This window comes from Perissodus microlepis, chromosome 20 (assembly GCF_051167445.1).
Source record: "Perissodus microlepis isolate ML-2025 ecotype Zambia chromosome 20, ASM5116744v1, whole genome shotgun sequence".
In the NCBI taxonomy this organism is placed as follows: domain Eukaryota; kingdom Metazoa; phylum Chordata; class Actinopteri; order Cichliformes; family Cichlidae; genus Perissodus; species Perissodus microlepis.
The window spans coordinates 10,622,604-10,637,407 of NC_140480.1; the positions used below are offsets into that span (position 1 = coordinate 10,622,604).

Genomic DNA, 14,804 nt, shown 5'->3' on the forward strand with positions numbered 1-14,804 from the left:
AACAGCATTTTATGTTTGCTGCTTAAGTACACTTTTTTCAACTAAAAAGAACATTTGTGAAATAAGTAATGATATAAATTTACTCTGTATGATACATCCCATCAGAAGTGTGCTTACCCGTCCTGGTGATGCTCTACCAGAACTCTACTCTGTGTCTGCTTTAGGACTTGGTTTCATTCTGGTTTCCAGCAAGTGGGACTTAGGACAGGCGACCTAACATTCCACTGTTTGGCCACAATAGTTAAAAAACACACTGGTTGTTTTTGCTCCATGCTGAATAACACTGGAATCTCATAAAACTCAGAACTGTGCATAATTAAAGGGCTACTATAATTAAAGGTTGCTACTCTGTTCACCTAATATGGATGGAGAAAACTACAGCAAAATGCTAAAATAACACAATGTGTCACTGTTAAATACTACTGAACATACATTTTTTCCTTCTTCATTGTGACACCAACACGTCTTTACAATGCCCAGCCTCTATCATGCATGCCAATCAACCCACTGCTGCATCTGTTTGAAGAGAGACCGGGCCAGGGATAACAATTCATGGCTTTCCTTTTGCTCTGTTTTTCACTGCTTCAATGTTGAGGTCTAGGCTCTGAGGAGGCCAGTCCATGACTGATAGTGTTTGGTTGTATGTTTTTCTATTCAGGCATGCTTTTCCTCCTGCATTGGCAGTGTGATTGGGATCACTGTCATGCTGAACACCACTGTTGTCAACCAAATTCCAGTTATTATTGCATGACATAAACAATAGTAACCAGACCGAAAAGCAGCGCACATTTCGGTGCTTTATTTCGGTGCTTTTTTTTTTCCTGAGATGTCATACACTTTGGATTCTAGCCATTTTACCTTTCCAAGGATAGTAGGCGGGCCCAAGTACATACGCTCTTTTAGAGCAGAGCTACAGATTAAAAATGCCCAAAGCGAAGCGGTCAAATTCTGGCTGTACTTCACAGCAAAAGATGCAAACTCAGCAGCCTGCAACAAGTGCTTTAAGGTGATACTGTGCAAAGGAGGTAACACCTCAAATCTGATGAAACACCTGGCGATGTATAGCATTGTGTTAAAAGCCAAGAAATGCGCCGTATTTGATAGCTTGCTGCAAGACCTCACATCGAGCACATCTACTACGGGTGTGGTGCCTGTTATCGAACCCGAAGTTAGCAACATCCCCCAAAAACCCGAAGAGTAGAGTCCTGGCCCGTAGCCCTGCCAGTGTAGCAGAAATGATGACGGATGATGATGGCAGCAGTAGCTGTTCTTCTCTGGGTGAGTAGCTTAATGTTGTTCGTGTGTAAGCTAGCCACGTTATTAAATTAATACATGTAAGGTGAACTAGCAAACACCGTCGTAGTTACATGTGGCTGTCTTCTTGTTTGCTGGCAGGTACTCCCTTCACCCTGGCCAAAAAGGCTAAAATGACCAAAGAAAAAGTGGAAAACAGTTAAACATGAGAGGTTTTTGGACAAAGTTTGTGTTTTTTCCATTGTTTAAGCACTGCTTCCAGCCAAGAGTGATACCATAAATCCCCTATAGCTGCAGAAAAGGCTAACATTGTTATCTTTTTACAAAAAAACAGCTGAACATGAGAGGTTTTTGGACCAATTTTGTGTTCTCCATTCTTTAAGCACCAGTTCGAGCACCGTTTAAGCACCGGCACCGTTTCAAAAGTACCGGTTTGGTACTGGTATCGGATAAAACCTAAACGATACCCATCCCTAGTCACAAACACACACAAGCACAGGAAACATCATGAACAGGCAGACACCAAAATATAGTCATCCATCAGCCCAAGTCTTGCTAAATGCTCAGAATGTGCAAAAGATAAAAATAAAATAAATAAATAAATAAATGTATGGGACACAAACCATATGTACTAACTAATTTTGAAAAGGCAGGAAAAGGGTGGTAGTTTTGACACTAGTAGCTGACAAGCTTTAGTTATCTGTCAGCATGCGTAGTAAAGAGACAAATAAGTAAACAGAATCAGCAGACTGCTCGATTTAGGGTTTTCTACTTCATAAAAAATATTACTGTTAGCATAGTGCAAATATGAACATAATCGTAGCCTTCCCTCAGATTTCTATTTCCTAGAATAGAAATTTTCTCTCTTTGGCTTTAAATGTAAACCCTTACCACTCCTGATCTTGCCAAACATCATAACAGTGCCATCATTTCAGACATGTGTGGGATAATTCAGTAATAGCAGGGTATGAGGTACAAAGCAGAAAATAAAACAATAGTGAAAGAAACTGATATATAAGATATGTGCATTATTAAATTCTTTGTGGTGCTTTTTGCATTTTGTTTTTTTACATTTTTAAAATGCGCAGTTATGCCGATGCTCAATCACAGCTGCAAGAAACAAGTAATGACACTTTATTTCCTTCTAATTTGACTTGAGTCACAAAACTGCCACCAACAACACACACCAGTAAGCCTGTCTACAAAGACAGCATTTTAGGCAGTTTTATAATTACTGGCGCTATTGGCTTTGCTTCATGAGAACAGCCTTGGTGGCCTGAGCCATCTTTTACTTCTTCACACACCTCCTGCTGTTTGCTGCCGACTAACCCCGTCTACACTTCTATGGCTGTGTTTTCTATCCAAATTTGTTACCCAGCTCAAAGAGCATAATGGGTAAACAAAAACAACAAAATATTCCAGTAACTCCATAAAAATTATAATACCACAAAACTAGGGACAAAAAAGGGATTTTAAGATTCATTTATATGTTTGAAACAGTAAGACCTTTGTCAACTGAAAATGTACTGTTTCACATAATATTGCAAATATTCAGAGAATACTTGGTTAAAATAGAGCACACTTAATAAAAGCAGCATCTAAGTGGCTACACACACACACACACACACATCTCAGTTTCTTTTATAGAGTTCAAGTTGCATCATTTTCTAAAATAAAGCATTTGGTGATGGCAGAATACAGTATACATATGTTAGAGAAAGAGGCTGCCAAGAGTGTCTGCGCAGCAGTCTACTGTACTCTCTGGAGAGCATACTACAAGCCTCTATCAGTGTAGCACTAAAACAAATGTGACCCAAGCAGACTCCAGCTACTGGCAGAAGCAAACAGAGCTTTAAACGGTACAAAATGCAGCGCAATGAGCGATGGAAAATAGCAACAGGACAGAGAGAAACCGGGGCAGAGAAAAACAAAAATTGTAAAACGCTGGCAGAAGAAAAAGAAAAGAAGAAACAACAAAAAAACAATGACAGAAGAAAAGGCAGAGACTGCATGATGTAGTGTGACAGAGCACATTTATTAAAGACATATTAAGACTTTACTGCTAACAGGAAACTGACTTTGCAACCAAACCGAAACGTGCGCACACACACACACAAAGAAAAAAAAAAAAAACAGGGAAAGCTGCTTTGAATTAAACCCATCCTGTATGCATTTGCTAGTGGAGAAGTATGCAAATAAAAATCTCTTACCACCTGTGGAACTAATTAACATAACACCACCATAGGAAAAACTCCTTTTCGAGATCCATTCTTAATCTGTTTGTTTCTCCCATTTAATTCAAAATAAATATTATATTATATTATATTATATTATAAGCATTAATGCAAGCCACAATTTATATTGTCTGATTATTCAAGACAAAGTTCTAACTATAAAGTTTATTCTTTGAAGGAAAAAAAATGCTTTCCTGACACCTTAAAAAAATATCAATTTTATTAATGATTTTGACAACACTTTAGAAGGACAGAGTTTCAGAGCTGGAGCTCAGTGGAGAGTTAACCCTCTCAAGGCACGCGTTGCCGATCTGCAACAGTTAAAAACTAACAACCTGATTACCCCACATACATATTTTATGAGTGTTTTTTACTCAGAAGTACCACTGCAGGACTTGGTTGTGCATCAGCAACAAAAAGTTTAATTCAAGCCTGAGAGGGTTAAGAGGCTCCAGCCATCACCATAACAATGTGAGCTCTTTGAGCAATAATGTGGACGAGCTTAGTGATGTGATTGAGACCCAGAGGGCTTACAGAGTGTACTCTAATGTGTTTCATGGAGGAGTTGCTACACTAACACTTCCTAAACGACAGTGTGACCATACCTGGCTTCAGGATTTTTCGGGTGGACAGAAACATTAATCTGAGCAGTAAGAAGAAAGATGTGGGAAGAAACGCTATTTGTCTAAATCAATACAACATTTGGATTCCTCTATCATCTGATGCAGAGGTCATCCTACTAACTGTGGTGAATAATTATGGACATTAAATGGATACATCTGTAACAACATTCTCAATTCAGCTGCCATAAAAACAGATCCAAGAAAACTTATTTTACTGTTTTATATTTAGGTTGAAATGTATTGATCTCATAGCTTTTACTTCTTTAGCTTTTTAAAAAAAAAGAACTTATTGTAAACATTGACATCAATCATCACCGAATTTCACAAGCTGCTATTTCAAACTATTTTAGAAACTCTTGAACAATTTGGAATGGCAAAGAAACAAACAGAAAATACGAGTAAAAATAAAATCCAACTATAAAGAGTCGTAACGGACTATTGCAGGCCATAATATAATACTCTGAATAAGAGAAAATAATCGTGAGAGAGTGTGTGTTTCCCTGTGACTGTGTGTAAAAACACAGAATAAAAGTGCTCTGCCTCTGAGCCAAGATATGCTTTGTCTTTGCTTTTTCTGCTGGCATCTGCCTGTTGTTTTAAATTTACACTGGATCCAAAGTGATTATGGTAAATGGTAAATGGCCTGTATTTGTATAGCACTTATGTACACGTGTCAAAAAATCTGCACGAAAGCAGAAGTAATGAGAAGAAGGACATAATTACACCAGTAGTAATGACCACCATAGAACCTGTGTGCACATATACAGTGGATTGCTTGGTCATCCACTGCCCTTCTGGATGACTAATTATCGGACAAACAGGGTGAGATGGGCGGAGTCTTCTGTAAGGGGCCCGTTAAGCAACAGCCAATCGTCTTCAGTGGGCTTGTCTCTCTGTCTCTGTGCTAAGGTAGCATAAGGAAAGTGGAAATAAGAATGGGGGAAAAAAAGGGCTCAGAAGAAGTGTTAGCAGCTCAGTGAAAGCCCCTTACAGTGGGCCTCCGTAGACAGACACAGTAGGAGAGAACCATAAGACAGACAGAAGCCTGAATCTCATTTCAGAGTTTCATCCTCCAACATTTCTCTGCAACAGTCAGAAATTCTACGATCCTTTTAAAATGAAATATTGACATGATGAAAATGATATGATGTTACCCATTTGAGGGACAGCTGAAGCCAAAATAACATTACACTAATCGATGACCAGTCCTTACACCAATTTACTGCCAACTACACATAGCTGCTTTCATTTTAATTCAAATTACAAAAAAATTGCAAAAACTTTTTTTGTCCAACTCAAAACACTCTGCACTGAAGGCTTGGTGTTCAGAGCTGTCCGTCACTCTCCCTGTGTCTTCTGTTAAATAACAGTCCAGTTAGCCACATTCTCATGCACTCTCTGAAACACATGTGCTCCTGGGTTTAATGAGTGACTACAGTAATGAGCCAGTCGTGCTTTTAGTGCGGCTGTAAAACACATCCAAGTGAAGTCTCACATCAGTCTAATTAAAAAGCCCAAAGTTTAAATCAATGGAAAGTGTGTCTAATCTTCCACAGAGGTGGCAGCGATGGTAACAAAAAGCTTTTCTGCTGCTTTAAGAAATATCTTTTGCATTTTAAGTTTGGCTGCCTGACTTTAATTAAAATGAATCAAAGACACTTAATGATTTGTGCATTTCAGGATAAACAGTCACAATTTGATTCCTTCTTTTAAAGAGTGTGTATCTTGTCCTCCAGCATGAGCTGTAGAAATAAACTGTGACTGGCTTATTTTTGCCAGCCTGTGGACAAGGTTTTCATTGCATAGACTGAATCTATGGCTGATGGACTGCTTTTCTGCCAGCTTCAATACCATCTGTACATATATCACTCTCATCAACATTCAAAGCACAAAATGTGACGCAGAACCTCTAAAAGTCTGTTCCATGCTCGGGGGTGGGCAGGAAAACAGAAATGTGTGGATTAATTCTGTAATATCCTACAGCAGTACAATGTCTGACATAAAACACTCAAGTAATTCAGTTCCATCACTCCTTACTCACCTGTTGTCTAAGCTTATAAAGCATTTGTCTCTTTCTATATTTACAGGTATAAAGAATTATATGTTGCAATAAGTATATGCTTCTTGTATCGGGTGTTTGCTACTTATTATTTTAGACCTTGGCACGTTTTTAATCACCTGAACACCAATCTACCTCTGCAAAGACAGAATAGTGATTTTAGTTTCCTGTTGTCCTCTGGGCACATTAAACTGTGCAGGCCATGCTAAAACAAATGCAAGCCCGTGTTTTATTTTAAATCAGTCTAACAGGTAAGTGGATGATGCTGTACGTTAAATTGACTGATCTTAGATCTTTACCCGAAGACGTAATTTCACCACCGCAGCAAATTTTCCAACTATTCAACAAAGGTACGGCCACTTTCAATTTAATTTAAATTGATCTGGTTGAAGGAAAATGTCCAAGACCAAGAATTGGTAATAAATGTTTTGTTTAAAGCCAGAGTGCACAAACACTAACACGATCATATATTACACAGAGATTGTGTTAGACTTGCCATTGTCTATCATTTTGATGCACAACGTGATAAAAATTTCTGGCACAATATTATTTTGTCTGTCATTTTATTTCCAAGGCTTTTTAATGATTATAGCACAGATTTAATAGCATTACAATTTCTTTTAAATGACAATAGCAAAAATATAAAAAGTACATGCATTCATGAACTCACTACTACCACACTTCACACCTCATATAAGGAAGCGTGATAGCATGGTTAACATTTCTTCCAAGGAAGCGAACAGATGTCACCAAGTGAATATGGACTCTCAGATGGTGCAAGTACCAGAGCTTGTTATCAGTTTTCATTATTATTTTTTTATAAAAAAGAATCAAAAATTAATCAAAACTGACATTCAGAACCTACTCTGCCCCATATCTTTTTAAAAAACTGACTGGTTGTTGTTTTTTTTTCTATTAATACTTGGCCAAACATGGAAGCATCATTGAGTCGACTTTGCAACCTGAGCAGCTCGTACAAAAAAAATTAAAAAATCTTATGCCTGCCGTGATGGACACATTTTGACAAAGTTGGCACCGAACAAAAAACAAAGTCAAAAACAAAACAGCTTCAGCAAACAAAGTCAACACCACCAATCTGTTTCAATACTTGAAGCACAATCATATTGCATAATATCTTATGGGCAGGGATAGCTCAGTAGGTAGCGTGGTCACCCCATGATCGGAAGGTCGAGGTGTTCGAATCCACTGAACGGCTACTCTGAGGTACCCCTGAGCAAGGTACCGTCCCTACACACTGCTCCCCAGGAGCTAGATTGGTGGCTGCCCACTGCTTCACTGAGTGAATGGGTTAAATGCAGAGAGGAATTTCCCCACGGGGATCAATAAAGTATGCATTATTATTATTATAAAAACCCTACCTTGATAGATAGATAATACAAAGTAGCAACACATTTAGAGTACAAATGTGCAAATGCGAGAGTGACTGAATAGTGGCATTGTAAAGCGCTTTGGGTGCCTTGAAAAGCGCTATATAAATCCAATCCATTATTATTATTATTATTATTATTATTATTATTAAATGTTGTCAGTGAACAATCATTCAGTCAATTCAAGGCAAAATGTAATTGGGATTTTAATTTACTGCCCGACCCTAGCAAGCTCTAACTTCAACTCATTCTGTCCTGTTATCATTATTATTATTATTATCATTAGTAGTAGTAGTATTTCATTTAACAGTAGCTCCACCACCAGAATTTTAATCTGTCGCTATGGCAGCGTGCAGTCTGATTTTTCTGTTAAATGAATAACAAATATTCGGTTACTGTGACCTCCGACGAAAAACCCTCACCCAATATTCAACCACCCCTGCAATCTTGAAAACTACATCAAATTAAAATGGCTCCTGACAAAACATTTTATAATCCCTGAGAAACGAATTTCCAGCAAGAGCACAGAGGAACTGCTTGTCTCTTGATTGGAGATCTATTATCCAAAAAGCTTTTTATTTCCAGTGGTGCAAGCATTTTTGCCTTGTGGGAATTGAACCTCTAACCCCATTAGTGTTATGCAAAGTTGCACTTGACCACAACATAGTGCACAAACCCTGCGATCTACGCCACTGTTTACCAACATTCAGTGTGGGACCCAGAGAAGTTGCAGCTCTGTGAGCGCTACTTGCATGGTAGCCTGTGACCTTAGGCTGTGAGGTCAGCTGCTATTGACGTTTATCTCGCCAAATCCCTTAGGGCTTCAAACAAGGCCTAATCAGACTAACCACAACACCAGAACGTCTCCTGCATTTATGTTGTAGCTACACAATTACCTCTCATAAGGAATCTATTAGCCCCTGTTGAGCATGTTCGCATTAAAAAGGGAGGTGGAGAGGAGATGTGGCTATGGGAATAAAGGAAAATCTATTACATGTGAACACCACGAAGCAGAAAAATATTTGTTTTCCTCAACTGAATTTCCGGTTTATCATTCATAGCAGAAATCCAACTGCTGGCAGGCTTAAAATTTTGCAACTACAAAACACCTGGTGTCTTTTAGTCCTTTCCCTTGGGGAAAAACCTTTGCCACACAGGGAGTGATGTGTTTGTTTTTTAAAAAACAAACAACAAAAAAACAGAGGAGATAGTGGTTGGTGTGATCACCAGAGCAGCAGAAGAAAAAAGAGAAAAGACATTGTATTGAGTTTTTTAACTGAACAGAAAAAGGTCAGAGAGAAAACACTGAAAGCATTAACAACAATATATGGACAAATTAAAACACAAGAATGAGAACACTGCTACTGTCAGTATACTTTAAATTTGTGTCCATATACCTTTGACGGTATTATAAATACTACCTAATAATAGCCTGATTCATTCATGTGTGGTAAAGGCCAGCAAGTGCTTATCTCTCTAAGCCCAAAGACAACACACCATCCTGATCTGATGATGGTGGTTGAGCTAACGGTACTGCTATTGGCTAAAATGAAGGACATGATATTTCGATCTGCTCTGCATTGTCCCCTTTTTTCTGATGATGTTGCACTGTTGCTCTCCTGTATGGTAGCAAGCTCTTCAGCATGAATTTTGCTGCACATGCAAGTGTGTAAACAAGGAAAACTATTTTTTGCGACCATGACTGACTCAAGCTGTAACGCTCTGAGAAGCAAAAAGATTAAAAAGAAGAACCTCGTCTCTGTATCTCTACTAGGATTGTGCCGATGGATGATGACGATATCCATCAGCACCAGGGATCGGCAACTGTCAAACCAGTGGTGATAGTTTGCTATAGTTTTATGCTTTTCCACTTACAAAATACTTGAATCACAGTAATGTTTTTCACACCAGTTGATATTGATATATATCATCATATAAATCAAATCACTATTTCTGTCAAGCTTAAAGATTCCTTTTTACTCCTAAGATATGAGGTTAATTTAATTTATTTTTGCCAGAATTTGAACATGATAAGTATACTGCAAGACATTTACAACTGTAGGTGTATATATAATAAACTAAACTCTTAATTCCGACCAGTCAAATGTTACAGAAGCATACAAACAAAATGGGAAACTAACTCCTTTGGTCAATTCCAAACAAATAACAAGAACATGATATAAATGCAAAATAAATCTCAAGAAACTACTCTGTATTATTTCCCTTATGGTCCAGGGTAAGCAAGCAATCAGCAAATTTAATGGATACTTTAAAAAATGTACAGGAAGTGCATCACTGTCTCAGTGACATAGACAGTGAGGCTCATATATGGATGTACAACTTAACCACAAATCCAATCTGGCAGCAAAGTAGAAGAAGACACAGCTATTCAACTGTCTCTCTATGCCTCAGCTGTGAAAATGCCCTCCGAAAGAAGTGACTTTGGCCAGGGAGTTGGCAAAGAGTGTCAATTACTTTAATCAGCCACTTAAATTCAACATGTGCTTACTGGCACCATGTCTTTTCAGTATAGTAGTCTGCTGCATTTGCGAAATCACTGTCTCTTTGTGTTATCATTTATTGTTTTGCTTTATTATTTTATCACCAAGCCCTACTTGCAACACAAATGCAACATGTCTGCTGGTTGTGCAGAGCCTATTGTCCAACCCTAATCGCTAATTTTAAAAGCTAGAGTGTCCAGGTTAAATGTAAGATTAATTAGTACAATTAAATCAAGGATATAGTCATTTTATTCAACAAGTTTTATCACTATTTGGATCAAGCAGCTTTAGAAAAATAACACTACTGCTTCTGCAGGTGTTTTAATCAATAAGGAGATGAACAGAAGTATTCAGTTGAACTCACACCAGCAAATGGCCAATTCTCCAAATCAGACCCAAAAGTTTTTGTGTGCAGCATGCTGAATAAATAAAAAAACAAAAACAAAAAAAAAAAACAATCAACAAGTGTTGTTGAAAAATGCTGACAACCAGGGTATGGGTGTCATGATCCGGAGTTTGTGACTCCGTGTTTATGTTTTAGTAGTTGTTATTATTTTGGGTTTTGTTTTCATGTTCCTATGTGTTCCCCAGTCTGTGTGAAGTTTTTGCGTTGTGTCATTGGGTGTATGCGTTTCCTGTTTTATTTTGAAGGTCTGCGTCTTATGTGAGCGTTTTCAGTTTGCCTCCCTGGTCGTCACGTTAATCACCCCCAGCTGTGTCCCCCACCTGTGTGTGATCTCCCTGTGTTCTCTGAGTGTTTTTAAGTCTTGTCTTCTGTCTTAGTCGTTGCTGGTTCGTCTGCGTTATTGCCCTCCGTCATTCTGTGTTGTTTCCCCTCGGTCTCCCTGCGTCTCTCCGTATGTATTTCCCCGGACCTCCCTGCATCTTCGTTTCTGGTTTGTTTTGTTAGTTTTACCCAGTTTAGGTTTTCCTGCTTCACCTTCACCCACGCCATTGCTGTTTGTATTTTCTTTTGTTAAATAAATACTCATCTGCACCCGAGCTGCCGCATTTTGGGTCCTATCTCCAATTCCACACGTCTGCCACCGCGGTCGTGACAATGGGGTTACCATCTAATACATACCCTGATATTAAAAACTGATATTTATAGGACTGATTTCAACCAGGGGATTTGGTTTTATTTTGATTATATAATGAGCCTTCCCTCTAAAATTTTACATTTTTAAAGTGACTGATTTTCTATCCCCATCAGAGCAATGACTCTGCTTATCTTATCTTCAATGTTTTTACCCAAGATCACTTGCAACATGTAAGAAAAGTGGTTGTGCCCGCATTGCCACGAGATTTTAGTACACAAATCACAGATGACTTGACCGGAAGTTAGACAAAAAAATGTAACACGCACTAACAAGTACGTGTGCATGTGCACATGTATGTACATGTGCATTTCATATTCCTGGGAATTTCAAGACAGCACTCTCCACCTTGAAGACTCTATGCATCTGTTATCATTTTACAAGTTGCCTGTAACTCTGCGAGTACAAACCTCTCAAGCACAATGTGCCCCACTAAGCACCTCATTACAGAAGAAAGGTTCTGTGTATCCCGCTAAGGTAATAGGTGGGAGGTAGGATCCTTTAAATGATGGAAATAACACTGCAAAGTGGCAGAATTATGGTTTCTGCTTCTATTCAAATTCATCTGAACTTCAAGCTTCTCCCATACTCATAGAAGTGTAATAAAGTGAACACTGATCAAGTGCATGATGAATCTTTGCTAAACCCTGTGATAAGTGTACCATCTCACCCTATGTGAGTCGATAGAGGCATATGGTATAGGTTGCACCCTGCAACCTTAAATTTGATAAGGTGTTAAGAAAACAGATAGATGAATTGTTCCTGGCAATATGAGCGTAAGCAGCCAAGAAATCATGTCATTGCACAGGCTGGCATTGTGTTTTTCCTCAGGACAAAGGAGACCAACAAGCAGGTAAGATCAGAAGAGCTAAGCAAAAAAACTCCAAAAAACAGATGTACAAATAATGAAACAAAACCATAATATGACAAATTACCAGCTCATTTTCTTCATTTTAGCATTAACTTTCTGATGCCCTGGTTGCCTTGGCATGAAAACACGTACAGAGACTTTAGCACTAAAAATAAAGCAAAACAGCTATATAAACAAATAATAATTAAGTCAAGGAAACCACTCTCTGCACGGGTGGAAACATCCCAAGAAATATGTCCTGCTCTTCCAGCGAGTAAAACATTTACCTCTTCTTATTTAAAGCAAGCCTAACAGTTTGTTGTTAAATTGAAACACATAAGAAACACAAATGAAATGATGGGCACTAAGGACTGAGGATGAACGACGCACAGGTTTCAGGATAGTTAAAGTTTACTTTGTGAAAAACAAACACTGAAATTAATCACCGGATGGTGTAGCCTTGACCTTTTAGTGGCTCTTATCTGCTAATGCATATTTAAGACATAAAATAGAATGGGACAGCAGGCTCAGACAACATGTCACCTTACTGAAGTCTATGTATGTCTACTCTGCTCCCCTTGGCTCCATGCTAATCTGTCCCTTTGTCTTTTCCCTGCAGTCTCCTCAGCACCAGAGGCTGACAACCTCTGAGAAGGAAAGTATGCAACCCCGTAAATTATTGATGTGTCTAAAGCCACATCAATAATCCGCCTGCTGTTTTGCACACCAGGCTAACACATGTTCATTTTAATGCAGTGTAATAAAGGATAGGGATTTGCGCATTGGCCCTGCTGCTGGGCTGCAGGGGAGGCGAACATACACATGTGGAATGTGGAGTAACAATAACACAACACACAAAACGACACCGGGATGAGGCGAGTGGAGAAGCGGCAGAGCTTCACAAATATCCCGAATACGGCACAGCGAGCAAACAAAGCAAAAAACTTATTTTTTTAATATACAGATTTCATTTTGTTTGCTCGTGTTTAACTGATAAGAATCGCCACGCATGCTAAGCGAAGCTGTGATGCACCACAAAACCAAGCCAGCGAGCTCCGTCTTACCTGATGTTGCATATCAACCTTCACTTTTGTACAGTAGCAGAGAGGTGCCCAGATGTTGCAGCCAGGTCACTAACTAGTGGAGCTAAAGGTGAACAATTTTCCCCCGCGTTGAAAAACTTTGCCCTCTTTATAAAACAAAAAACTGTAAACAGAGAAAGAAAGAAAAAAAAGACAAGTGAATTAAGCAGGACTGTCTAACGGTCAGTCGGAGAGGTGGGAGTTGGGTAACGTTACCGCTGACGTGCCGTTATTTCGTGCATGGAAACACTGTAGCGCCAAACGTCATTCTATAAATCTGGCGATTTTAACGACCTGACGTGCTCGAGGTAAACACGTCCAGAGGAAGGGGCTTTGGACTTTTTTCTACAGTCATTTCACGGGCTCGTGTGTGAGGAGCAGTAGTTACACACGATGCAACACTTCATTCAAACTAAACTTTGCAACACGTCCACGCCGCTTTGCCATTAAACGCTGTTTTGTTTGCCCGAATAGGACTTGGAGCGTACAACCAAGTGCTTACGTGTAGCCAGAAAATCTAGCAAACTGAGCATTTGCGATAGGTTACATGGCGTGTAAATGTGTCGGTACATATTCAACTGACACATAATTAAAAAGACTCTTTCCTTTTCCCTCACACACAAGCGGGCTGAACCTGATCGAGGACCGGACTCGGGGTAGTAAAAGAAAAAGAAGAAAAAACAGCGGTACCAGCGGTCACACACCGCCAAAGTGTCCTTTAATTTTCACACGCCACGCTTATTACTGAATTGTTGTGTTACAGTAGCGGGACGGCTGTGAAAATGGCCTCTCTACAATGGCATTACACCTAGCCTCACTGGACGCATTGTTTGTGTCAGCTGCATGTCAAAATAATGCAGACCGCTAGAGAGCAATGACAACAGATAACGTTAACGGCAGCACCACTTTGCTGGCCTGAAAAGCGCGTGTACCACTCTGCTTGAAAAGCAGTTTTAAGCTAAACGAAACGAGAGGGGGGAAATGGCCTAAGTATAATGCTACAAAAGTGTTATAACACGTCAGACAGCGCGAGGCACGCCCAAAGGTACGGGAAAGTCTAAAATAACTTACATTAGTCCATGCGAAAAGCAACGTAGGCAGACGCTCCGTTAGTCCAGTTTTTTTCAGATCTGTATCAACATAGATGGACAGCACTTCTCCGTAGTCCCGCCCCACATGGTTTAGCAGTCGGGCATATCGTACATATATATAATTCCCCTCCCCAGATGTCCAATCACAACTCTCCACTCTGGAATAGTGTCTTTTCCCATTGGTCGAGAAGCTTATCAGTCTCGTGCTGAGTTTCCAGCTGTCTCCGTACCATATAGGGGTGTGTCGTGACGTAGCTGACGGTCCGATAGATAGTAAACAATTGCAGAAATAAACCTTAAGAATATAAACTGAAATAAGGGGTAAAGTCGAAAAAAGTAAGGGCAGCTTTTAAAGTTCAGGGCGTTTAGCTGTATGAATCTATAAAGATGTATACTAAATATACTATACATGTTTTGACCAATTCACGGGTGTGTGTATGTGTGGGTGGGTGGAGGGATCTGTTTTAATACCGTTGCATTTGAAGCTTAAATGTGCCTTTTAAGTCCGCATTTCTCATCATGAATCATATATGGTTCACCTATACATAATATATGAAAGTTCCAGCTTCTTCTTCCCTTTGTGCTCCCTCTGTACTGGAAACTGGTGGTAGCTGATAGTATACCC

The 14,804-nt window shown here is 39.3% G+C and overlaps 1 protein-coding gene across 1 annotated transcript in view; it reads right to left on the minus strand.

Annotated features, from left to right (window-relative positions):
- The window catches only part of vdra (vitamin D receptor a), a 77,050-nt gene extending 62,782 nt beyond the window's left edge, over nt 1-14,268 (minus strand). The window contains exons 1-2 of the mRNA XM_084918417.1: nt 14,160-14,268; nt 13,071-13,212 (exon numbers count right to left, since the gene is read on the minus strand). The gene's annotated coding sequence lies outside the window, so the exon portion shown is untranslated. The remainder of the gene's footprint in view (nt 1-13,070; nt 13,213-14,159) is intronic.
- Between the last annotated feature and the right edge of the window lie 536 nt (nt 14,269-14,804).